Raw genomic sequence first — 27,807 nt, 5'->3', positions numbered from 1 at the left:
GAGATTTTAAAACATGCACTCACCAACTTGTAACTAAATAATTAATTGTCAGAGGACTGTGCTCTACTTTACCATTTTACATGTATATATTCATTACATGGAATGATAGCCACTCAGCTATCCAAGTAATGTGTGTCATGTAAAACCAACATCAAGAGGGCCAGAATCTATCTTTGTTTCTGTATTGTATTTGTTGCACCAGATCAATAGCAGCTTTGTAAATTTTTAACAAAGTGTATAGTGTTATTTACAATAATTAGAGCTTTCTGAAATGGCTTTGCTTTTCTCCTCTGTCCATTGTCCTTTTGTCTGACTCTCCTTTTTTTTCCCTGTGCAGGGGAGAAGGGGATATTTACAAATCCTTATAGTTCTATATATTCCCACAAAGCAGTAAATTCTGTCATTAACAAATAGCTTCAGATTTAGAATACTTCAGTGGAAATCAAAGTATTTATATGATTAATGGTGAAAGTGGTTAAGTACATTGATTGGAACCCAAATGCAATAAGCTTTATTTACCACCCGATTGAACATTTTGTATTTGTGTTGAACTGACTTACCCTGTTTTGATTTTCATACCATTACGTCTTATTTCAGTGTTAGCGATACAACCATAGCCATTTAAAAGTACTGGAGTATTCCAAAGTATAAAAACCTTTCAAATTTCTTTTAAAAGATTCCTTTGGTCTTAAAAAGCTCAGATGATCACCAACAGGAGCAAAAGCAACACTTTTTACAGAAGAAATATGTCAAGAAGAGAAAGAATGCAGCTCATTACTTAGATTTAGATTTAGATTTAGATTTAGATTTAGATTTAGATTTAGATTTAGAGGTGGGTCAAAATAACATATTGCCTACACATACTGAGCAACTGATACAGCCTTTCAGATATAGCATTTTTAGTACTGTAGAAGGATGACATTTAAAGTTAAAGCTCTTACATCACCTTGACTGCAAAGACAAATGTGTATGTATGTTTATGTTACAAAATAGATGCAAAGGACCTTATGTATGGTATATGAGTTGCATTTATAATATGTAAATACAGTTTCTCCCATGTCAAGCATCTCAAAATACATGCTAAGGAACACTGTCCATAAAGGTAAATTATTTAACTTCTGGTTTATATAAAAAACCACAAAGGTTGCAAGATTAAAGATTAATTCTTTGATTTATTGTAATTAATGGAAAAAACACATATTGACCTTTGAAAAGCACTAATATCAGTCTGTGACTTTTCCAAAGTCATTCTAGAGGTTTGTGAAATAAAGTCTGTGCTATTCCTACATACTCTGTAGGACCTTCCTACACTCTTGGTACAGATACTCAGGGCTACTAACGACTTTCTCTAACATTGATAAATAACTATTGATCAAAACTCATATCTACAAAATGTTCTAAGTTGTCCAAGTGTTGAGTGATAAAAGTAAGTTTCACATTTATATCTGATTTATAACAAGTACCAAAAATGGTAGAAAAGACCTATTGTTTTATCTTGAGGAAAAAGGATCTATTTTCTATAAATTCATAGTTCAAGGCCCTTTGAAAGCTCCAAAGTTTCTCAGTTAAGGTAAAACAGAAGCCAATCTTTATTTGAGAGATAAAAACATATGTTTATCTCACCTTCTAATCTTGTTCTTCTGGCTCCAGCAATACAACCTCAGCTGCCAAGCAATCTGAATGTACATCTGCCTCCAAGGTGTATCTGCCTCCAGAACTCTACGGAAAGTGGCCAGCTGTGATGACATATAAACCAAAAATACTTGGAGAAAGTGAGGAAGAAGCAGTGTCTCAATGACTCTTCTGCAACTCATCATCTGTGAGGGGCCAACACAAGAAGTCTGGCTGCTTATCAGAGCTGGATACAAGCCATAAAGTTCATCTACAAATGAAAACTTTTCTGAAGCCTGGGGACATTTGGCTTTGTGCGTTCAGTAAATAGAGAGGGGCTAGTACTAAGTGTAAGTATTTTAGCTCGTATAAATTAGGGGGGTGTTCTGGTGCAGATGTTTTCTTCAGATTGGTGCCCATTAATACTGGTGAATGAGGACACAGCAGAAAATAATTTTAGATTGAAGGCTACTGACAGTTTTCCACAAACCTACTAATTCTGTTTAATAGGCTTGTTTTTGGGATATAACTTTTGGTTCAAGAAGAGAAAAAATGGGTTGGTAAAAGGAGGGAAACTGTCCTGTCTCTGGGTAGTTACAGGGTCTGATTTCACAGAAGGCTGTGGCATTTATTAGCAATCAGTAAGAAGAGACAGAGAAGCAATTAGGAGCTTGCAGTCCAGGCAGAGAAACTACTGAGAGAAGAGGGCTGCAGGGAGCTATGCCTTGGCACAGAAAACCAATTTCATAATGACCAGAAGGGAATTACCGAGTTTTCTCTTACTCAAGCAATCAATATCCAAAAGTCCTAACAACACAGACCTTCCCAGCAGACAGAGTAGGCAGTGAGAGACTGAATTAAAAGCCTTTTATTTTCATTGCCTTTTGTCTAGTTACTTTGAGTTTCCTCTTCTTGAAAGTTAAAGATGTCTATTTATATTCTAATGAAAATTTAGTAGATTTTAGGATCTATCTCAAAGCTAGACAACTTGGAGCCACACATAGGCACTCAGTCACATGAGATGGGACACAGAGAAGATGAACTTTCTTTGTTCTCATGATAGGACAAAGTGAAAACCAAAGTGTTCATTTGTTTACTGAGCTCTGCACTTTGCTCTGGAAGGATATTATTTTTCACTGCTCATCATTCATGCCAGATCTTCCTTCAGCTTGCATGGAACAGATAAAGAAGAAAGTTTTGTCTTTTACTTTTTAATTTTTTTTGTTTACATTGACATTCTTTGTATGTGGATATTCTTCCAACTCACATATAGACTACGTGGGAGAAGCTGAGGTTTAGGATGTTTGGGAGCTGTTCTAACTCAGCCTCCAGAGGCAAAACAGTCTTTCATTAAAAGAACCACCTGGGAACAACAAATACCTCTTTTTTCTCCCTCTCTCCCCACTCCTCTGACAATGATTTATCCAAAGCTAGAGGACTACACATCCAGCAGATGTGTTTGTCTGCACTATATAAATCCATACTCCCAAGCCTAGACTGAATATGTGTCACCTTTATGTCCGGAAAATGCCATGTCCCACAGGACAACTTGTTTCCAATTCTTTGCCTTGTCACTGTCAAGCATCTGAACCCTGGTGCTCAAATATATCTGCACCTTCTGTCTCTCAGCCTTCTGATCATTCAGACCCCTCACCATTTGGTTCAGGGTGAGGTACCATACACTTCAAAAATACAGCCTGATGGCTTTGCTGAAAACTTGGCAGTATTTCTCCCTAAGGTACACGTGCTAAGATTATAAATATCTCACACTCAGGGAAGCTGGATGGGAAAGAGTATTTGTGGTGGTCTCAAAAGAAAATTAACCCACATCTAGAAAGTCCCACTGGTGAAATACTTCCCTTTGCAGAGTGGTTTAAAAATGCTTTGTTGAGCTTTGTGACCTTGGGAAAGCCAGAGCATAGGTAAGTGAACAGAGCAGGTGGAGAGTAGGAAACCTGTTGGCTCAATAGAGGATAATTATGACATAGAATAGCTTCCTCCAGGCTTTGTTGACCACTGGAGAGCTGTGATATTGTCTGCCTTAGCTAGAGAAAAGGCAGGAATGCGGCACATGTCAGTCAGGCTGGTGGCAGTAAAAGACTGATGGTTGAGCAAATGTCTGCAGTAGAGTCTGAATTGCTTTGTCCTTTTCATCAGGCAGGGCCCAGTGACCCAGCAAGGGGGGTTCGGTTTCGTGACAAATCATGTTCAGCAGCAGGACTGTTCCAGTTTTCCCTGCAGGTCTACACCATAATTCTATGTGAGACTTCACAATGAAGAAGGTTAAATGAATTGTTAACTGGGAAGTCTTGAATAAACAAGCTAAACTCAAACAGAAAACAAAAAAACAAACAAAAATCCTGAAATTTTTGGTTTTAAAAGGGTATCTTTTCTTTAAGAGCACTTCAAGATCTGATGAAATCCCTAGCGTGCATGAATTACTAAGGCACGTGGTAAATAAGTAATAAGGTATAAAGAAGGACAACAGTTGAATACTGGAGCAGTAACTACAATAAAGATCTGCTAAAAAAAAATTGACCACTTCCAGTTTCTGCTACTGGCTGTTTTAAGAAATAGCTGACATAAGTAATTGGTGCTTGCACTGAACAGGATATTGGTATTTTCTGTTTTAGTCTTTGGAGACCTTTGGACAGAAATGCCATCTGAACAGTTTAAGAGTAGTAGTTAAGAGAGTATTTTTTTAGGTGATTTGAAAACTCTTCCCTTTTTGTGTCCCTAACTCTTATTTTCAACTGATGTTTGAGCTCAGCTAGGTCTGTCTTCAACATTAGAAAATTTCATGTAAGATCTTGCCTTCTCAGTTACTTTCTGCAGACTGTTTTATTTTTTTTTAGTTTGCTCTCCCCCAACCCAGGAAGGTCTTTGAATCTACTTTATGATTTTTGCTGTTGTTTTTGCTTTTCTTCTATTAGAAAAGTCACAGAGATCTTCTTTAAATCTGAATTTCCAACTGTTGTCTCCTAAATGTAACTTGTCTACATCTGTTCATAAGATTTTATAGTTTATGCTCCTTCTCTGGAACAACCCTCAGTACTTCATAGCTCCCAGAGCTTCTTCTCTGCCAAAAAAGTAACAGCATAGGTACATAAAGGTAGATTTCTATCCTAGATCTGCAAAAAGAAACCACCCCTCCTCTGCCCTTTATCCACTTCTTGACAACTTAGTGCTAAGCTTCAACTGACTTACTTTGAGGCATATAGGGAGCCTCTTTTTAGAGCTCACTTACTATCTGTATCTCAGTATTGAAATCACAGAACATCCCACATTCTGCACACATGGAAATCCTCAGTCCTGGCACCGATTCTCAGTGTTATCTATGAACCACAATCTACCTAACAAGATGCTTTCTGAAACATTCTGCCAGTGTATTCTGCCAAAATAGCTTTCTGGATTTACCTTTGACACCTACAAGTGAATGACATTCCTCAGGCACTGCAAGATCTATTCTTTCTCTGCTAAAGGAGCATTCCTGTCTATCTTCTGCCTCAATCACTAACAACTCAGTTTCTGATTTATTCCAGCTTCCTGGGTGTGTAAACTTTACAATTTTCTGTAATAAGCAAAAGGAACATAGAAACTTTTTTTTTTTTAAAATACTTTCTTACTTCTTTTTTCCTTCTTTGTGTTTAATTTTGTGAGCAAAAAATTGATCATGCCAGGAAACTCAGCTCCTCTGTTGTTTCAGATGCAGGCCACCATGTCAAGAAGAATGGCAATGGGCTCAGCAGTCCTTCCAGCTGTCCTGTTAAGAAGCTGTTCAATTACTTAGAGGAGAAAGGCATCAGTCCTGAGCAGGCCTCATATGTATATGTTAGTCATTGCCAGATGAAGCTGTTATACCATCTGTTCTTCTTTCTTATGACTGCAAATCTTTTTAAGACCCTTCCTCAGGATGACACAGGCAATGTAGATACTTATAAATGCACAAATTATTGTATAGCATACTGAGCATGGATATGATAGATCAAATTCAAATCCAGTAAATGCTTGATATTATACTTCTGAGACATGATTTCTCTGGCCTATTTTAGATACCTACTTTAGATTTAGATAAATGTACCCCAAGGTGCCCTCTATGAATTATAAAGAGAGGCTACGTTGAGTACTTGTAGACATCTGTGCTGTCAACTCTAAAGTTGGGCAAGATGAATACCATCCGTAAGGCCTAAGAGTAGTAGGGCTGCCTGCAAGGAGAAAAAACAGGTTTATGCACTGTTCATTTAATCTTTAACAGCTCATTGGAACACAGAGGGCCAGCAAAATTTGGGTTTGGTCCATTTCCTCACAGTCCTGCTAACAGCTGTGGCACCTCACACTCTCCTAACTCCTGTTCCACACATTTTTTCCTAGCTCCTTCGAAAGGGGTGAAGTTGCTGTGCTACACCATAGTCAGAGACCACACGTACATCTCTGCTAGTCCTGTTACACAACATTCCTCTTGCAGCTCCATGAAGATCTTCTGTCGGATTAACCCAACTCAAACTGTACTTGAGGTACCAACTCAAAAAAGAAGGCCTTTCCTTACACTGGAAGTTCTAATATTCTGTAGTAAGTGGGGCACAGAATGAAATTGCAGTGCTAGCCATGCACAATTTTACAACGACAGTTAATACATTAGTAGACCATTGGAAAAATAAGGATTGCTATGCAGATATTCAAATCAAGGCACAAGTATTTGCAGGAAGATAATGTAAGTGAAACAGAATCTATAGAAAAGGAAATACCTTCTGTGTTCAAGTCTTTTGTATTGTAACCATAATATTTCTTCATATTTCTATCTTCATACAAAGCTACAAGGAGTTTAGACTGAATATCTGAAGTATGTTTCATGTATAACAAATTGTATGCAAAAGATTCAACCCAGAAATGGGACAGATGGCATTTGTACTGCCACTGTATCCTGGGAGCCTTAATTCCTCACATTCATGGGGGCTGTAGTGATTCCTGAAAAATCAAAATACTATGTAACCTCCTGGCCTCCCTTCCACGCTCTCAGATTTCCCTCCCTTGGTTGGCACCACACACTTCTGGGATTGTGTTAGCTGGTCCTGCCCATATTATGAACAAATATTGCTCTGTAGGCCCCACATCCTAGGATACTCCAAGGCTGAGGTTCGGAGGTTGAGGCTTATCTAAGAATACAAAAAGATGTAACATTAAACTGAATAACTTTAATAAATGTAATTTTATTTGATAGCAACTTCATTTAAATTTTTATACTAATTCTCAACTGATTTCAAGTATGTTCTTGTTTTGCCAGTATTATTCAATGCCCCATAATTTTAGACATACAAGTGCAAGTCATTGTTTCCAACTAGCTTGATCCTGAATTCACACAGCTATTAATCAGTTTAATATGCTTCGTGTTGCTAATTTGAAAAGCACATAAGGAAGAAGTCTGTCCAGTACAGATATGACAATTAGTGAAACAATCCTTTTTCTAAAAATTTGCTTGGGTAGTACAAATTTTACCAGAAACTTTGTCTCCTTGCACTAAAGAAGAGTAAAAGAGACAGTTGTTCTCATGCCAACTACTTTTGGTGCCAGAGGTAGCGATAGAAATATGCTGCCTCTGGAGGTTCAAGAGTATTTAATAATCCTCCCCCTCCCATCATTATTTTCTATTATTGGTCCCTCTTCTCTCTTCCTTGTTATCGTCTAGAAAACAGGCAAGTGTGCAGACGCAATATATAAAACTTAAAAAACCAACATGTCCATAAAGAACTAGTTGTCTGCCTGAAAGAAAAAAAGAGAAAATGAAAGAGGCAATGAAACATCAAGAGAGAACAACAACCTTGACTCAGATTGTGTCATGCTCAGGTGCAGTATAAGATTCTAATTGTAAATCACATTAAGTTCTGACTTCAATTAGAATTTTAATGTATTTTTACAATATTTGTGCTTGATTTCTCTCACAACGTGTATAGAACTGGTGAGATTAAAAAAAAGAAAAAGGCTCTTGTGATGGCCGGTGAACCAGTAGTACAAGGGACAGAGTCCTCTGCTGGGACAGACCCTAGTATCAAAAGATCCTCCCCAGGTTATTGTGAACAGGAGAAGCTTCCCCCAGGATTCTTTGTGTTGCTATGCTAACGTACCGCGGTTCTGCTTCCCTGGTTGGCCATTGGCCTCTCCGTCCCCTTGTTACTTTTTATGTCCCATGCCCTAGAACGTTCTCCACTCCAGGTTCCCCCCACTGGCCTTTGCCCCTCGCCACTCCTCCAGAACTTCCCTATTGGCTCCCATTCCCTAGTCCCGCCTTTGTACCGCCCCTGTGCCCTCAGATCATTGGTCCCTGATGCTTGATCTGCTCCCATACTTAACTTGGACCCTCTATTGTTCCTTGTCTTCCTCCCTGGAACTGTTCAGGAGTGTGGCTGCAATAAACCCTGTCCTGGAACTCTATACAGAGACCCTTCCTGCCTCTTTGCCATCGGCCCATTTACTGGAGCTATCCATGCATTTGTGTGTACACGCGTGTGAGTGTGTGGTGGTCCTGCCGAGCAGCTTCGTTAAGGAGACGCTTTTAGGAAGGTCACGGCACATTGCGCTCTGGCACCACAAAAGCTGCACGGCCAGCGACAGGCCCTGAAGTGTTTGAAAGGGGGGAAATAAAGCTTCTAACCAGAGGAGTTTGCTACATTGAAGAAATTAGGAGAAACAACTGAACAAAGTTTTTTTACCTAGATTACAATGATGGATATTGGCTGAGCTCAGGATCTAGAATCAGATCAACTAAAGATTGAATTTTTATGAGACCTTTTACAAAATGAGAGAATAAGCTGAGTTGGAAGGGACCTATAAGGATCATCAAGTCCAAATCGTGGTCATACACAAGATCACCCCTGAATCACACCATATGCCTGAGATCATTGTCCAAATTCTTCTTGAATTCTGCTGTAACCACTTCCCTGGGGAGCCTCTTCCAGTCCCCAACCACCCTCTGAGTGAAGAACCTTTTTCTAATACCCAACTTAAACCTCCCCTAACACAGCTTCATACCGCTCTCTCAGGTCCCATCCCGGGTCACCACAGAGAAGAGATCAGTGCCTGCCCCTCCTCTTCCCCTCACGAGGAAGTTGTAGCTGCAATGAGGTCTCCCCTCAGTCTCCTCCAGGCTGAACAGACCAATTGACCTCAGTCACTCCTCACACGGCTTCCCCTCAAGGCCCTTCACCATCCTCATTGTCCTCCTTTGGACACTGTCTAATAATTTAATGACTTTCTATATTGTGGCACCCAAAACTGCCCCCAGCACTCGAGGTGAGGCCACCCCAGTGCAGAGCAGAGCAGGACAATCCCCTCCCTTGCCCAGCTGGCAATGCTGTGCCTGATGCACCCAGGACAGGGTTGGCCCTCCTGGCTGCCAGGGCATTGCTGACTTAGATTCAATTTGCCACTGACCAGAACCTCCAGGTCCCTTTCCAAGGAGCTGTTTTCCAGCTTCTCATTCCCCAGTCTGTCCATACATTTACAGTTGCCCTATCCCAGGTGCAGAATCAAATGCATTTTCCCTTATTGAACTTGATTTCCCAGCTCTCTAATTTGTTGTGATCTCTCTGCAAGGCCTCCCTGCCTTCAAGGAAGTCAACAGCTCCTTCGAGTTTTCAATCATCTGCAAACTTCCTTATTATCCCTTCCAGTCCTGCCTTCAAATAATTTATGAAGATGTTGAAGAGGACAGGGCCAAGGATGGAGCCCTGTGGGTGACAGGTCACCAGTCTGATGTCACCCCATTCACTATAACCTTTTGTGACCGACCCATGATCCAGTTGCTCACCCCATTACATGATGTGTTTTTCCAACTGAATACTGGACATTTTGTCTGCAAGGATGCTGTGAGAGCCAGTACCAACAGATTTACCGAAATCCAGAAACATTACATCAACTGGCTTCCCTTGATCAGATAGGTGAGTTATCATAAAATGAAATCAGGCTTGGTAAGAAGGACTTTCCTTGCATGAAGCTGTGCTGGCTGTGAATAATGACTGCATTGTCCTTTAGGTGTTTTTCAATACCTCCTAGAGTAATCTTCATAACCTTACCAGGCTGAGAAGTGAGACAAAGGGACCTGTATTTTCCACAGTCATCCTTCTTGCCCCTTTTGAGAACTGGGACATTAGCCTGCTTCCAGTCAGCTGGGAGCTTTTACCTTGCCTATCTCAATGCAAGTGCAAGCAGTCTACTTTTGAACTTAGAGACTCATGATACTTAACAAAAATTAGGTGGTTGATAATGTTATCAACAGTAAGACAATAACCCAGATGAAGATTTATCTGATCTAACCTAAATATTCTATGGTATAAATATCTACCACTGTTCTAGTCCTAAAAGATTCATTTTACAGTCATCAGAGAGAATTCACATATCTAAAATGGAATTTTAAAGCAGATGTCTAAAATAGACCAGACTAACAGATTTAGAGGTATGATATTCACTAATTTATTGACTGTTAGTGGATTTGAACGAGATCTGTCATTTCCATGATCTGTATGTGGCCTAGAAATCATCTTTGAATTTAAATACCCTGGTATATTTTATATCATGTGAGCATATTGCTAGGCCCTCACACAGAGTAAGGTGAATGCCAGAGATAAATATGTCTTATGTGTTTTGTCTTCACATTATCCTTCCTCAGTTATAAATCAATACAAAACATTTTTACATCGGCAGATAGTGATGGAACAAGGGGGAATAGTTTTAAACTAAATGAAGAAAGATTTAGACCAGATGTTAGGAAGAAGTTCTTTACCAATAGGGTGATGAAGCACTGGCATACATTGCCCAGAGAAGTTGTGGATACCCCATCCCTGGAAGAGTTCAAGGCCAGGTTGGATGGGGCTTCGAACAACCTGGTTTAGTAGAAGGTGCCCCTTCTCATAAAAGTTGAAATGAAATCTTTAAGGTTCCTATCAACCCAAGGTACCATTCCATGATCAGTGGCATGTAACACATCTGGCAGAAGTGAATGAGACATTTCTTTCTGGCTAGATGTGGCAGTGTCATATAAACTATACTTGCTACCAAGGTCTTCTTTTTTATCAAGATGAGCTGATGGTTTAAAATATTAGATACTGTTTTATTGTCAGCAAAAACTGCTTTATTAGCAAGAAATTGCTGTTTCTCATTAAATCCCATGAGTCCATGTAATTCACTCACCTGGCCACAGACAGGATGAATGCATATTAGCTGTATTCAATGCACGGCTAGCCCCTTTTAGAGCCTCTCAAAAAGGGGATTCCACAGCACTCCTAAATAAACTGCTCCAATATTTAACTTTTTCAACCTTAACAATTCTACAATTCTATGATTCTGTAATAGGTGCAGTAAAATCTTCTTCCTGATGGGTAACTTACAACTCTTTTGCTGAAATGTAAGCCCATTGCCTATTGTTCTATCCCCAGCAGACAGGAGTATATGTCTTCCCATTTGCCAGCACTTTATTACATACTTATTCCACATATAATAGACATTTCATGCCTACTGAAAACAACCTCTTTGTAACTGTTATCTGTCTAACTAATGTAGTTGGAAAATAACATGAATATTGTGTGCATCTGTGTATGTAGCAATGAGGTCAACAAAATTCCGTGCTGTTTGAGATTTAGGTATTCTAGGACTATTTACATACTGTCAATCTGACTATTAGTCCCTTGAATCCTACTCCCATGAAGATGTCTCTCAACATGCAATCCATCAGGATTCACACTGATGGCACATGAACATGAGTCCAAGTAAAGTAATATTTTTTATAGTGCAGCTTTGAAGAGCTGTATCTGGTGATGTTCTTTTTCAGTAACATGTTAAAGAAAACTAAACTTCACAAATGCTATAAAACATCATTCAGTTTTTTGGCATCATTTTAGTTGTATATTACAATAAGGTATCAAAACCTCCACACACTTCATAAATCAGTCCAATACAATCTAGTTGGAGCTAATTGTCATATTAGCTATGCCACAGTAAGAATATTAATACTAAAGGGGTTTCATAGGCAAGCAGAATTATGCCCAGGTTGTGTTTTTCCTAGGAATTGTACTTCATGTTACAAGTCAAAATTTCAAGGAGAACTGTATCAGCTGGGTGCACTATAAAACATTATAAATAAAGTCATAGCACTCACTGAGCTGAATTCAAAAAGAGTCCTCATGTGTTGTTAATTATTTTTCTCTGTCCTTTGACTGAAACATGTTCTTGGAAGGATGCAATTGTTTCAGATGTGTTATGGATAATGTGTTTAAACGTTAACACCTGTAAAGATAAAAACAAAAAGAGACATAACACCATTCTTATCCCATATATAAAATCTCCAAATCTGTATACTAAATGTAAAGCCAACATTTTATTCCCTGAACAGTTTACAGTTCATTAGCAACAGCATTCACCACCATCTGACAGTTGGCCAGAACACTGATCAAAACTAGAAGATAATGAGGTTAGAAAATATCTTAGAGCACTATAAGAGCTATGGAGTATCATCAGAATGTACAAAGAAAAACTGAAAATGGCAAATAGATCTTTCTGTTTTAGAATGCCCCTGCAATGCCTCTGTGGCACAACAGAATGAACTCTACTCTAAAAACTTCAGTGATAAAGCCTCAGGAGTAAGCAACTCTTGTGACCAAAACCCAAAGCAAAACAGGTTTCTTTCAGGTCCTTTATGTGGTACTTACAGGACCAATAATGGGAAATAATCTTTTGGCCATCCAAGGGATGACACTCAGTGTTTCCTTGCTACATGGAATTTAAGATAGGGCAGCACAGATTTTCTCCCAAGTTTCTTGCTTCAAAATGCTGTTGGAAGAGGAATCCAAAGTATTAGGTGTCAGGGGACATGAACTATTTTCCAGGTACTAAAAGATCTACGTTATTGCTGTCACATAACAAATATTCATGTATATTTCCTGTGGAATCCTATACAACAACTGCAATTCACTAGAGCTTAGTAAAATAATCACATGTATGTGGCCACAAACAGTATAGTTACGAGTCATGGTCGCAGATCCACAAAACCAAATAATTCCAGAAATCTATGGCTTTTGCAAACAAACATTACACAAATTAAGTGGGGAAGGATAAAGGGAAGGGCAGTAGGAGAGACAAAAGGCTGAGAGGAATACAATTAAAGGCTTCAGAATGGAAAATTCTTCTAAACATAAGGTGCAACCATAACTCTTGGATTTTAAGTGTGATTTTAACAAATTGACTTTCACTTAAACCATCAGTTTCTTCACTTTCTTTTCCAACAGCTTTTGATCTTAAAAGAAAATATGTTTGTGAGCCCTTCTTTTTTTTTTTTTTTTTTTTTGTCCAAACATGACAAAATCATTCAGGAAATGATCCACTTACCTATGGCAGTAGGGAGGCACAGGCCATCTTTTCCTTTACAGGAAAGAATCCTGTATAGGTACTTAATAACTACCAGATACACCCTCCTTCAAAAGTCTTGGTGGTACCTAGGGGAACACTGATCAGTAGACACTTCTGCAACAAGACTGGCAGCAGTGCAGACTTTTACCCAACACTGCACCCTGGATTTGGTGATGAGCAGGGGGATGCTTCAACAACACCAGTATAGTTTGCTAGAAATGAGAGTTCTCCACTCCATTAATTTGGGGATGCCTCAGTTGTCACAAATGAGATTGGTTAACAGCCTAAAGGAGAAGGATTTCAGAGAGTTCAATATCTAAGTCAGAGAATACACACAGTCAGTTGTTGAGCCTGGACAGCTGTCAAGCAGCTCTTAGTTCTTACAGTCCTTCTCACTCACAGACCTGAAGTACTTTACAAGATGACTTCTGGTACTCTCTTTCACAAATGATGGACTGCAGGTGAGAAAAGTCTGTGTGGAAGCAGAGAAATTAAAACTAGAATTTCCTCTAGGTTTCACTCTTCTCTTGCCATGAACTACCGGTAAAGATGCAAAATTTAAGCCTTAAATACATAATATTGAGTGTTATCTGCTTATGTGGATGGGTATGTGCTAAGGAATTGGGAAAAAAAATTCTAGCAATTTTGGTACAGAAATCATGAAGGTGGTCTGTCCTGTTTTGTTGAGATACCATCCAGGTTGTTTTGTAATTTTGCTAAAGATCAGTGAAAATCCATCTCAAGCATTATAACGATTATTTCATTTCAATTGGGAGCCAAGCTTTCCTTGACTGCCCAGAACCAGGGTACCTGAAAGAGAGTTTCAGTCCATCTCTGACATCTCCTGAGCATTGTGGGCTTTCATGATCCCCTCACTGTGTTGGGGAAAGAGCTTGAAGAGCTGCACATGCTGGATAAGGAATTTTCTTCCCAAAACATAAGTTGTTCTTTTAAGTGCAAAAAAGATATCAGGTAACTGTATCCCAAACTGCCAGTTAGATGAGAATCTCTAATTCTTGTTTTTTCAGCAGGAATTAATAGATAAAGAGTTACCTGCTTTATCCTGTACTGTGGAATAGTCACACCTACTGCGCTTCCAGTTCAAAGAAACACAAGGACATGTGATTATACCCCAAACTAATTAAAAAAAACCCTGGAAACAAATATATTTCATTATGTGGATCTCATTTAAGCCTCACGTGTCTCCATTCTAGACTGACATTTATGCAGCCTGATGTTCTCTTTTTCTTTAAAATAATACTCATTAAAACACATATATCATACATATTTATGTAGAGACATCTCTATCAACCATTACAAAATGTAATTAGACATTTTTGGTTTGTACTATTCTGTTTCAAGGCATAGAGAAGGCTGTTTACAAGTATGCAGAGAATAATCACGTACTCTCTGGGAAGTCTTACAAATTATCCCTGTTTTGTGTGCCTTAAACTTGAGCTATGCTGAATATGAAGTCACAAATATGGGTTATACTAATGTGTTTTCCTTTTGCAACAGTAATTACTTGGAGTAGCGATACTCCTTATGTGGCTTTACTTCAGTTCCATAAATCTGGTTTACAGCTCAAGGATGATGGACCACATTGAAAACACAGGATCTGATTTCTATTAATAAAAAAGAGGTGATAATCCTAATTAGAACTCAAGTTGCTTTAAATGCCAGCCTTTATAAGAACATTTCTACATGGAAAACAGCTCTATATTCTTCAAATATTTTTCATTTATCTTTTTGGTTCATCAGAATGATTCAATATTAGAAATGAATATTTTTTTGGTAAGACTGCATTTTGTTCTTTTTCTTTGGATCCTAAAAAACTGCAGTGAATTAAAAAAAAAAGCACACACAAAAAACACAAACAAAGAAAACCCCAAGAGATTTGGCTGTTTCTTTATTTAAGTACTGATACCTTACTAATTAATGCTACTTAACTTGCAGAGCAGAATGTGGTTATTTTCTTACAGGGCATATCTTCAAATCACTAAAAAATAGTATAATTAGTATCCAATTTTGAATGTGTTTAAATTTGACCCCTCCACAGCTTGCCACACTTTTTAAGGAAACACATTCTTCTTTTTAATCTCTTAAAGTCTGAAGTTTCTGCATAATATTTATTGAAACATGCTTGTTATGAAACATGCTGTAGCAATTATGAATTACCTAACCACTTGCTGAAGGTAACCCAATAGTGATTATTTTAATGATGTATTGCTCCTTTTAACTTCTGAATGATGCATTGGAAAAGTCTGGAAGATTCTTCTTTGAGAGAAATATGGGAATACTTTCTTTTAGGGTCCTGAACTTCACCCAAAGGTATGGAAATGCCATATCTTCAGTAGAGACATCCTTCACCTCAAATATTGGGATTTATATAGCAGTATAATGGTCATGAACATGCTCTGGGTACCCTGAACCCACATGAAGTCCTGCTGAGGTCACTGGGCTTCTTCTGTAGTGCAAGAGTTAATACAGGCTCATTGGGCAGTGAACCATCCCATCATCAAAATACTCTGAGGATATTTAGATACTCTGAGAAATTTTAGTTTGAATTGAAAAAAAATCTGATCTTTTGTGTGTTATTCAGTTTAACACATCTAGTCCAAAACCACTGCATTTCAGTAGGTCTGCAGATGGAGTGAGACTGAAAGGGGAACAGAAAGTTGTGAACACAATAGTGTGGTTTCCCCATGCATTTAGTTTTAGATACTGAATGTACTGTTCTTTTGCAAATATCCTTCAGATCACTGCAGTGACAGCAGCCTTGCTTGCTGGCTGAACTGGTCTGTTTTACATCACTTTTAGACAGTGCTATTCCACTAATGCATTAGACAAAAGAATTGCCACAGAACAGGGGGTCATAACAAATGACTTTTGAAACATGTCCAGCTAAATACAAAAATAAAGAGATATTTAAAACAGCTCTAAATAAAATCGAAACATTTAATATAATCCCCCAAAATACTAATTGCAACCATTTGTTTCATAGGATTAAATCCTTGTAGAACATTTTATCCAACTGTTTGGACTAGGATGTGAACTTTACAAATTACTACTTTTTTTTGCTTTATTCGGCACCAGCTGTGTGCATGCTTCTGAAACATCACCAGTCATGCTGAGCATTTAGTAGGAATGTTGCAATGGCAATTTAGATGTTAAAGGGCATTGTGATTTTTAAGGGCTTGTTATCATGGCCAGCTGTAGCTAACAGCTTGTAAGAGATCAGGAAGAGGTATGTGATTTTCCAAGTAACAAAAGCAGCCTGTGTTTACCACGATTTCTGTTCTGCCACAGAATGTGAGGTGCTGGATATGGAAATAAATGTTTTCCCAGGAACAGAATTAATAAATGACGTTATAATTCTGTTGTCTTTATTGTAATCTCTCAGATAGTTTCAAAATGGTTAAAATGTATCAATTACCCTCTCCAACATGAAATTTAATTTCAATGAAGTTGTTACATTGAAAGTTATGGAAAATTAAAGGGGTTTTTGGGTCTGGTTTGGGCATTCAAACCAGGGAATATTTGTGATAGCATCCTTTCAAAATTTCCTTCCTTAATTTTCACTAATCAAGGCCAGGACTAGAATTCATGACAGAAGATGACCATTAGTTACTAGATAAGAATAGGGGAAATTCTATAGAAGATGGTGGTCCCACAAGCTCTTGCCAGAGTATATTCTGTAGTTTCTTCTGATGCTATGGCTGGTCCATAGAGACCAGCCTGTTGAATCATTCAGGGTAAATTATTCAGGGTAAATTAGTGTTGTTTGAAGCAAACACCACTCAAACAGTGACTTTAAGTAGCATAGGTTTACTAACTATTATTTGTACATAAAGACAGCATTTTCGTGATTACTTGGAAGCCTTGAAAAGATACATGTGTATTGTTCTTTTGAACGTGGAGAAAATCAAATTAAGATATAGACTATTCTCTCAAAGTTATCTTTTGCTGGAATTCTTAGTTAGAAAGAGATTTATTCATCACTCAGTAAACATCAGATTTGTTTTATAACACTTTTCAACACCTTTTGAAAGATTGGTAAGGTAGATTATGATATAAATATCTGCATAACTGAAGATTAAAGTAAAAAAAAAAAAAATTATATATCAGATACAGACTTACCAGGACCTCATTAAAAAGTCGGAACCATCAGCACCCCACAATTAGCTTTTGTGTCTTTTAATTATGACTTAAAGCGAAAGGTAAATTTGGTGAAAGAAAATCATGTAACATGTTGGAGGTACCCAGTTTTACTTCACTTTTCACATTCCAGGAAAGATGATGAGCCTTTGTTGGACACACTGAATGCTAATTGCACCAACTGGACAACATTATTAAACAAGTAACTGAACTAAAAAGATAAAGATAGATACTGTCCTTTGCTACATCTGTGAGACATTATTCTGTGTATTGCAGTACGATATCAGTCTGTGTTATCTTTGTAATAGGCAGAAAACAGGAAAAAAATGTACGCAGGAGTGCATAGTAACAAAAAGAAGACCTTAAATATGCATTTGAAACTATGATTATAACAAAAATCGAATACATGCTAAAGAACACATAGCTTTCAGTTAAGGAAGAGCTCTTTGCTGATCTCTGCAGTAGTTAGGTCTTGGTAAAAAACTGACTAAAAATTAATTTTTTTATCTCTGGTGATCAAACCATCTCCCACAAGGTAGTTGTCATTTTATTCTCCCTTGAATTACCAAGTGTTTTGAAGGAAGAAACTCCATAATGAGTAGTTTGAAGATAACCTGCCAAGTGTTCTGATCTCAGCCTTAGTTTTTGTGTGTTGTTTCATCTGATTCCAATGCTCCTTGTGTTAATGGGAACTAACATTTAAGTACAGCATTCAATATGCTAAACATTATTCCTAAGAAAAAAGGGCCAGTCTCCTTTGGAAAGATGTTGCATTTTGGCTGTTTCAGCATGCTCTTGCCATTAGTTCTGCAGTCTATTAATGACACTCCATCTGCAAATTCGTCCCCTTGGTTTTGATCTTGCCTCCCTTCATTTTCTGAAAGTAAAATCTTGGGAAGTAACCAGTAGAAAGAAAATTTTCCTAGGCCACTCCACTCAATCTATTCATCATCCTAAAGGTGGAAGTTACCTTTTCCTGATTTCTCTGTCTCCCAGATGCGTACAGCCATCATAGCTCTAGACAACAAATACTTACCTGAAGAAGAAAGTTGTGTCTTGTTTTCCTCATCTTTCCACAAGAAACCAAAGTTAAAACCACTACTTTTTACATAGGCTTAGAATAGCAGTTAATGTCAATTCTGTGGTCTAAGTCATCCTGTGAATAAAATCCATTATTACAAGAGTATGAATTCATTTCTGCATTTTAACACAGACAAGACTGAACAAGGAGTATGATTTCAATGTAATTTTGATATTACAGCTGGTGGTGGGGTCAGTAGCTCTGACCCAGGAAGAGGTGACTGGTCCGGAGAGATGGTCCCGAAAGGAATCACCTTCCCGAGGCCCGGTGTCTTCCCTCAGCTGCTGGCAGGGGGGCCCTTGCAGAGGCTGTCAGCTCTTTAGTGATTCTCAGCTCGTGATTCCAGCTCAGCTCTGCAGGGCACCTCCAGGCCAAGCCAGACCAGAGAGAGAGGAGAAGGCCCGTGTAGCTGGTTCCGCACAGAGGTAGCTTTATTGTTGGTCCCCTCCGGCGAAGGGGAAAGCCAGGGACGAGCTCTCTCCCCCACAGAGCCAGGGGGCCTCCTTTTATAGGGGTACAGGGGATCAGTGGGGGACCAATGGGTTACAGAGGGTCTGGGACAGACCAATGGGTTACAGAAAGATCTGCATAGTGTCTCTCAAAGGATTGTGGGTCCACCTTTCCTCACCATGACCCAAGAGGTGGTTGCCTTTCCGAGGAGTCCTGCTGGGCGATTGCGAAATCTCTTGTCTCAGCAGAGATCCCTCTAGGGCAAGGGCTGGGCATATCCCACATTTTGATATTCAAGATTCAGAGGGGGTTGTCAGGGCTCTGAGGGCGCTACCAAGATCTTTAGTTTGGGACACACTCTTAACTCTTCTGTGACGTCCTCATTTACAAAATGGGATGAATGCTAAATGTTCTCTATGCATGCTTGTACCACAGAGAAGCAATCTTGTCCTAGTCTGCAGGTACTTTGCTGATTTCTGTGTGCTGTGTCTTTATTTCTTGTGGGATACATGTCTCTGCAGCACTTCCATTGCTCTGTTAAGCATGTGAGGGAAAGGATTTGGTGCCGGCATCAGAGGTGTGGAGATAACAGTGGCTAAAAATGGATAAATGGCTCTCTGAGACATTAATCTCTCTCTCTCTCTCTCTCTCTCTCTCTGAGTCTCCACACTGAGCAGTTGAGCCAGAAGGAGAAATCCTTTTCTGCTACCTTTCCTCAGAGCCAGGGGAGAATAGAGATCACAGCAGCAAACAAACCTATGCTTTTCATGATGAGGATGGGAAAACAGAAACTATGTCCTGGTAGGAGGCCAGAAGACAGGTTTCATCACTAAATAATGATGTTAAAATATAGTGAAGCCACTGCACAGTATCACAACAAATATCAAACATTTTCACAACTAGATTTTTCTCACCATCCTGAAAGCCATTTTTGATGAATCAGCTACTTGCTGTAGTTGATAAGACCTGCAAAGAATCTTTTTCTACAGTTATAGGCACCTTGATTTGCAGCTGCAATAAGTGAAAGCAGAAACTGCAGGGAGTCTGGCATGTTTCAGCATCACACCTAACTTGTGATGCTATATCTTAAATTAGGATGCTGCAGATGCCCTACTTTCTGAACTATGGTTTTATTTTAAACAGCTAATTATGAAAATAGCTAGTAACAATCACAAATAAATAAAATCCATTTTCTGTTAGTAAGTAATAAAATAGAGACTACTTGCTCTGAAGCAGAGAAAATGCCCATTTTTCACCAAGGAACCAAAAAAGTGGCTTTGATGCATTTTCAAAGCTTTAGTCTGTCCAGCTAGGGAGGAAAACAAGCTTAAAATCAAGTTGCATAAATATCTGCAAAAATACTACTCATTCTGCATATGCTTTGGCTTAAAAAGCTTCTGTGAACTTCTCTGAAGTCTCTTCCATTTCAAGATTCACAATAATTTTACAAATCAATTACCGATGTTTGTGATAACATGGCTGTCCCTCTTTGTGTACTTTTTCAGATAAATGTGGTTTAACTGTCATGTTGCTACAATCCTTTCCAGCTGTCTTTCTTTACTACAGACAGACTTTTTTCTGAGGCCCCAAACTATATGTCTCCTTGGCTGCACCAAGGGAACAAAACAAAAGATTGTTCATGTCTGCTTGATAATGAATAGAGATGAAGACACAAATGTTCATTTTATGGGGACTTAATTTTTAGTCCTAATTCCTCAAGGCCTCAGGTCTTCTCTAGCAAAGTCAGAAGGGCTTTCTTTCTTGTCTTCGTGGGAGGTTGGTTTATGACTCTTATTTCTTAAAAGTGTTTTGAAAATCCTCTTCTGATACTGGCAGAATAAAATATCTGCTTTCTTCTGTTCAGAAGTCATACTGCTACTGTGTCTGCCAGCACACTTATGAACAAGGAAGGGTTCCTGCAAGTGTCCTTTGGGCATGGGGTTTCAGTGACAGTGCTCTGCACAAAGAATTTTACTCTCAACTTTGAAAGTCATTGCCAGCTGACTGATGCTAAAATCATTCCTTTTTTTTTTTTTTTTTTTTTTTAACCTCAGAAACTTCTCAATCCTGACAAATGTTAATGCAAACCCTATGGCATCAGCATGACCTGGCAGCTTCCCAACCTCTGCACCTGCACAATTACAGCCAAGCTTTCCTAAACACTTTTTCCCTAACAGCTTGTTTTGGTTTGGGTTTGCTGTTGTTTTGCACCGTTTTTCCCCACCTTTCTCTTTTTAATCACCAAACACTTATGGCAGGCATAATTTTTCAGATGTTGTTTTGGAGAGTTTCTTGGAGCTAATCATATTTGCCCCTTGAGAAGATTTGCAAGAGTGGCCCACACCTGAAGCCAGAGTCAGTGAATTCCAGCAAAGATCCCAGCAAAGATCCACAGCCACCTGGCTCGCCTGAAGGGCAGCAGGCGAGGCTGCTCAAGGAGTGCAGAGCCAGCAGCTGTGTTCTGCTCAGGACACTCTGACAGTTCCCACTGTACCGATAAAAGCAGAGCTATCAATCACTAAGTAATATCAGCCAGCATTTTAGCATTTCCCTCCCCTTTCTCACTCTCTTTTGCAAATGGCCCTGAGTGTTCTGCACCGATACACAGTCAGGTGTGTTTACACACAAGTCATTTGCATGAGTGCTAGTGACCTGTCAAGACACAGAAAATTAATGTCAGCTCATTATCAGAAAAAAAAAAAAAAAAAATTTTCACAAGCTGGAGACCAGGAACCAGATGCTTATTTATGTTAAGTGCCCAAGCCCCTGTGATTTTAGTTGAGTTCTATCAATCAATTCAGATGGGCATCTGGTATATGATAGAAAGAAATAAGGATGCTCACGTTAGAATTTTTCCCCCCAAGAGTGAATGTAGATCTATTATGACAAGTTTGTAATATTTGAATGGATGGAATAAAGTAGGAGTCAATAGGCTGAGAATTGTTTTTATTTATGTTGATATAAATCTGGAATAAGTGTTCAGATATGTGTTGCAATGTCTACAGATGTGGTTATAATCAGAATGTGCAGACTTATAAATGTCTGGTCAGATTCTAAAGGCTCATTCATTTCTAAGCAGAACTTCTCCTCCGACAGCAATGGAAGACATCTACCAAGAAACAGATGGTATGTAATGGACTGTGGTTTGACCCTTCATCTGCAATCTGAGAAGTTGGTAGTGGGTCTGCATTACTGATCAGTAATTGTTAAATTTAGGAGATCCTTCTTTCAAATCACAAGGAAACCCATAGGTCATTATGTAAAAGCTAAATAATGAAATTTGCTCGTAATTTTGTTGTTTTCTCTATTCAAAGCAATGAAGGAAAAAAATGCTTGCTTTTGGATTTTGACCAGGCTGATTATTTGGTATAGGCTGTCATGTCAGTATTTTCTATAGAAGATTACCTGTGTCTTGGTAACTGATCTACCCTTTTAAAAAGAAAACACAAAATCCTAACCTTGTCTTTTACTTGCCTTAAGCTCAAAATATTGGTCTGTAAATACTAAGAAGAACTAATGCATCAGTTGATAAAAATATATGTGTATTACATTTGGTATCATATTTTTAAAAAATAGAAGGTAGAACAACGGAGTGACTACAAAAGAATAATTTGAAATGGGAAGTGATCTTTAAGCAGCTGTTGAAAAAAATTAGTATGAATGAAATTCTGAACTTGCAGAATTGTGTTGTGCAGAAGGGATCCAGTGATTTACTGTGGCCTCATACTTTGCAAATTTCTTTTTGAAAATCATTATTAAAAACTTGTATTTGAAGCTTAACAGACATGTAGATTCACATAATGTAAAGGACTGTATGTGGAATCATAGTATTACATAAATTTTGAGAAAGGACATTTGTACTTTGTTCTTCTCCTTAATTTTGAGCTTTTTAATTAGCTTTACTGTGTTATACTCTGAGAAAAAATTTTAAGCAGAGACATCTGTGTTTCAAAACATGCGGACATAATTATCACTTGCTTCAGATCCTGGTGTTTGCCTAGGTAGTCATTCATTATCTCTTTTAAAAAGTCAGTTATAGGGGCAATGTGCTTGCCTTTTTAAATTGTATAAAAAATTTAATTGCTTAAATCTCCCTTTCCTGGTTGAAGTATCTTTATTTATATCTTGGAAAGAATTATTTACAGACTTTCATTTCAGGCATATTATGGACAATAGGCAGTTTTAGCAAATTCAGTGTCCCTTGGCTACTACTTGTTTTGGAGAATCAAGTATATATTGCTACTTCAGACTATCATCTTCTGGGATCATGACCTCTACTCTCACCAAAAGAGATGGTAATATAGCAAAATGAGCACCTAGTGATTCCAAATTCTTTGCATTTTATCCAGCTGATGGGAATTGAACATCCTTATCATTTTTGTGTTACACTTGCACACAGCTGAACATAAACCCAGACTACCTGCTGAAGAAAGGCACCTAAAATGCAAATAATATCTTTCCCTCCACTAATCATATTTTCCTGTGTAGTTAAATTTACTCACTCTTAGTGTTACTTAAAGCATCTGAAAGTTTGATTTTCACTAGTGAGAACTCTTAAATCCTCCCATTCATTTTGGCCAGGAATTTTGCCATTTTTAAAAGCTTTGAGATTCTAAATCCCTGTGCTATGGCTTTATATAAATGATTTAATCCTTCCTGTAGTCTTGCTTTATCCTACATTAATAATCAAGGACTTTGCGATAAAATTGTTGGAACTATAATTTTATGACTTGATGACTTGTAACAATTAAATTTTCTCTTTTTTTTCCTAGTTGAGGATTATTACTGCTTATTCTAGTAGAGGAGGACACTCCTCTGTGTGTGACTTTAGCAGGCATGCTTCCAATGGATCCTTCTCGGCGAAACTCTGCTTGCCAGTGGCAGTGTTTAGACCTTCTTACTCACCCAAAGTGATCAGTAAAATTGCTAGGGCCACAACAAAATATTTAAACTCTGCAAAAGGGGTGGTGAATGTAAACTGACCTGCCCTATATCAGGACAACATCTATCTCACATTGTGCTTGTCCTACAGCTATTTAAATGAATATCAGCAGATATGACAGGGTAGACAGGACAAAAGGAGGTCCCAAATTAGAAAAGTGCTTAGTGTCTGAAGTCAAGCAAACAAGCAAAGGCATAATGGCTTTAGGACTTTGCTGAGTCAAAGTTTGTGTGTCTAAATTGCAACCTGAAAATCCACACGTTTGAACATGACAGATGCCTTGAAACATATAATTGTAGGTACCAAAGTGATAATTGCACATCTGCTTATGGAGCTGGATGGAGAAATTTGAAGGGGAAAAAATACAAGATTGAACAAGTCATGCTATGTTTTGTTAGTTAAGACTGATACTTTGGTATGCAAAATATTTTTCCTATTTTTTTTAACTAAGATCTGATGCAAATTCCATTAGCTTCAGTGGACTTTAGATTGTATTACGGAATATAAAAGAATTTACCTTGAACCTAAAAGTTCAGACAGAACAAGTGGATAAACCTACCGTCAAATATTTGTTAGAGTCATGCTGAATAATGTTTAATGCCAAATCTTTTGCTCTTTTAGCAAATTAAAGGAATGTGGTTTTGCAGAGTTTACCCCAAACAAGTTTTGATCACATTAGGACCCTTTGAATTAATTCCATGTTTATCCACACTTACCTGTGAGCCATGGGAATAACCTCAGTTTTGGATTTGAAACAAAGCTGAGAAATGAAGGCAGATAGGCTTTTTTTTTTAAATAGACTTGTAATAGGGATCTTCTGGGGTATCTTTTCAGTTTAAACATTGACTATATTTCTCCAGACTGCAACAACACACTGGCTTCAGAGAAATCCAGAATTGCAAGAAATGGTTTCTTAATTTTTTTTGTCTGTTTACAAAATAGGCTCCATAAACACCTGTCATCTCTGATATTTATTCCACTCTCTAATGCAGTTATGAAAATCTCCAAGCAGTATCATGGACTGATTTCACCACTGAAAAACAAGAAAAGAGTCTTGCAGAAGTTGCCTCATAAACCGCATTTGCAAGATCAATTTCAGGACATTGCATTCTAGACACAAATGAAAATAATCTAAAAGCTTTAAATATTGATGTAGAATTTGCTTCTTCTAGTTTTATGGCACTCACCGATTATCCTCAACATAAACAAAAAAAACCCCAAAGCTTTTTGGTATCTTAAGTCAGGTACAAGTTTTGCCAGAATTACCTGCAAAAGTGAATGGGAAGATTGCATAGAGAAAGCATGAAAATTCTTGTGTCTTGACCCCCAGTACTACTCACAGAAGGAAAGAATAGCACATCGGTGAGGGGTTTGCACCCAGCGTGCCAAAAGAAAAGAGCCCGGAGATCTAGGCTGCAACTCTCTCTGGAAGGCAGCACACACAAAAAGGAGGGGAAGAGCTCCTCACCCGAGGGAGCAATCTTCTCTGTTGCAGGTGTGAGGGCACGCAGGCAAAGAAGAAGAAGAGAGGGGACTCTCCATATGGTTTCCACGTAGAGATTTATTTTGGGAAAGGGACAAGGACAAAGAGTCAAATTTTTGACAGGGTCCAGGGATTTTTATAGTGGGGATAGGGAAGGCGGGGAAAAGGATTACAGCCAATGAGATAAGGGCAAGTATGCGGCGTTAGCAGTGAGGGAACCAATGGGTATAACACATAGGAGGGACTTGGGGAAGGAGCCAATGGGGTGTCGAGTATGAAGGAACTTCCTAGAACTGATACATATTAACTAAGGAAAATGAATATAAATAGACTTATACATAAAACTGGGAGGGGAAAACATGAACCAATTGTAGGGAGACATGTAAATCATGGAACTGGGGGATTGTGGGCTCTCACCCTCAACAGGAGTGAGCTGCTTTAGACTTGGGTGCTCGACCAGCAGAATTTAGTGTTAGTGGCCTTTTCAGTAGCAAGAGTAGTCAGAGTCACTTGTATCGCCACATCTGCTTTAGACTTGGGTGCTTGACCACCGCAGCTTAGTGTTGGTGTTCTCTTGAGTGGCTAGAGCCACTTACACAGCCACACATCTATGATAAAAATATACAAAATACCTGCTATCAGCTCTACCCTTATTTCAAAGAGTTTGCACAAGGGAGGAGAAGAGTGGCTCATCTCAAAACCCACATAACCTCAGCAGGGAAAATGATGAGGGAAAGAGGAACAAGTATGAAAAAATAATGTGACCACTGACAAAGTGATCAACAAATGATCTCTGATTAACAATTGACACACATGCACATCAGCTGTAATATAACAACATAGATAAGATCCCATGGTTACTAAGGTCAAAGAAGCCACAGAATAGATACAGCTACCATTTACACAGGCAACAATCTGTAATAATCCACTGCAACTCACTGAATTCCTTTGGGATGACACTAGGTAAACGGGCAAAAATGGATAGAAAAGCCATCATTTTAAAAAGTGAAATAGATGATTTTTTAAATGTCATATTCACAATCTCATGGTTTTACAGCAGTAAACAAAAACAGCAGGAGCACTACAGAGTAATGCAGTCTGGAAGAAAAAAAAGGTATATATTGCTATGCATCCTTCTTTTCAAATGGCATTTCAGAGTTTTTAAGAATGTGGGACAATAATGAGCACTTTTGAAATACACATATTTTCACTGATACGGTAAAATGCGGATTACGATGTTGCATCGATGGCTGTAGTATAAGAACACTTTGTACACCATACGTATACTGGAACTGCTGGCTCTGACCACTGCTTTTAGTTTTAATGGGGATATATCTCTATATATGGGGTATACATCTTCACATGCACATGTATGTGGACACACATACATAACCTCTAATGGGATTAAAAGAAAATTTGCTGACTATACAAATATGAGACTGCTAGGAAGTACAAACTAATTTGACCTATGACAATTGCAAAAGTATTCATTAAGTGCCATACTTCCTTGTGTGGCAAATCTACCTCAGGAAACAATATTTCCTTTGTATTATTTTGCAAGAAGAATCAAGTGACCTTAAACAGTTGGATGTCCTTAAGCTGGTTTTCCGTCATGCAATGCAAAGCAGACCTTGGGAAATGGCTGACAAAAGACCTTATGAATGCTAAAGTTTTACCTGGAATCAAGGTAAAATAGAGCAAGCACTCAGCAGAAGAAATGGAAGAAATCCATCAAAGTTACAAGAATTATAGAAATCCTCCTTGGTTCAGGATAAACGAGGAGTCTGAAAGAAACCTGGGAGAAGAATCAAGCCTTCTTGTCCTGCTCCTGCAGACTGTGAAGGGTCCCCTTTGCAGCCCTCCAAACAAAACTCAGGTCCAGGCCGACTCTTGCTCCAACAATGTGTTGGTTTTGCATGGTCTGGTTTTTGGTAGCAGAGGGGCCACAGAGGTGGCTCCTGTGAGAAGCTGCTGGAAGCTTCCAGCACGTCTGGCACAGCCAATCTCTGATGGTTCTGAAGATGGACATGCTGCTGGCCAATGAGAAAGGTTGGTAATGCCTCTGTAATAATATATTTATGAAGAAAATCCAAACAAAGTGGGGCATGCACAGTTTTTCTTCTAGTCAGAGAAGCGGAGGTGAGAACATGTGAGGGAAAACAACATGGAGACACCGAGGTCAGTGGAGAAAGAGGGGGGAGGTGCTCCAGGCACTGGAACCAAGGTTCCTCTGCAGACCGTGGTGCAGCAGCTGTGCCCGTGCTGGAGTGGGTGGATACCTGGAGGAGGCTGTGATCCAGTGAAAGACCGAGCGGAGAGAGAGGGCCGTGCTTCCAGGCGGGAGCAGCCTGTCCTTGGAGGACTGCACCCCATGGAAGAGAGAGCCACGGCGCAGCAGTTCTGGGAGGGCTGTGGGCCCGTGGGAGGGACTCACACTGCAGCAGGTGTGGTGTGGCTGCTGCTCATGAGAGTGGATCCATGTCAGAGATGCTGTAAGCATATAATATTGGCTTCTCGCAAGTATAAAGGTAGATATTATATAATGTTAGAAATGCTTTTTGCTGTGTGGATATAGTTTTCTCTTTTTTTAGCAAGAATGTTAGCAAGTGTGAGCAAGTAAGATAACCTCCAAGCGAACAGAGGATGAGGCCCAAGAAGCTGCTAATGAACACTTTGTCCAGAGAACAAAAG

Source organism: Aphelocoma coerulescens, chromosome 3, assembly GCF_041296385.1.
Source record: "Aphelocoma coerulescens isolate FSJ_1873_10779 chromosome 3, UR_Acoe_1.0, whole genome shotgun sequence".
In the NCBI taxonomy this organism is placed as follows: Eukaryota; Metazoa; Chordata; class Aves; order Passeriformes; family Corvidae; genus Aphelocoma; species Aphelocoma coerulescens.
Note: the sequence above shows the minus strand (reverse complement) of the source record.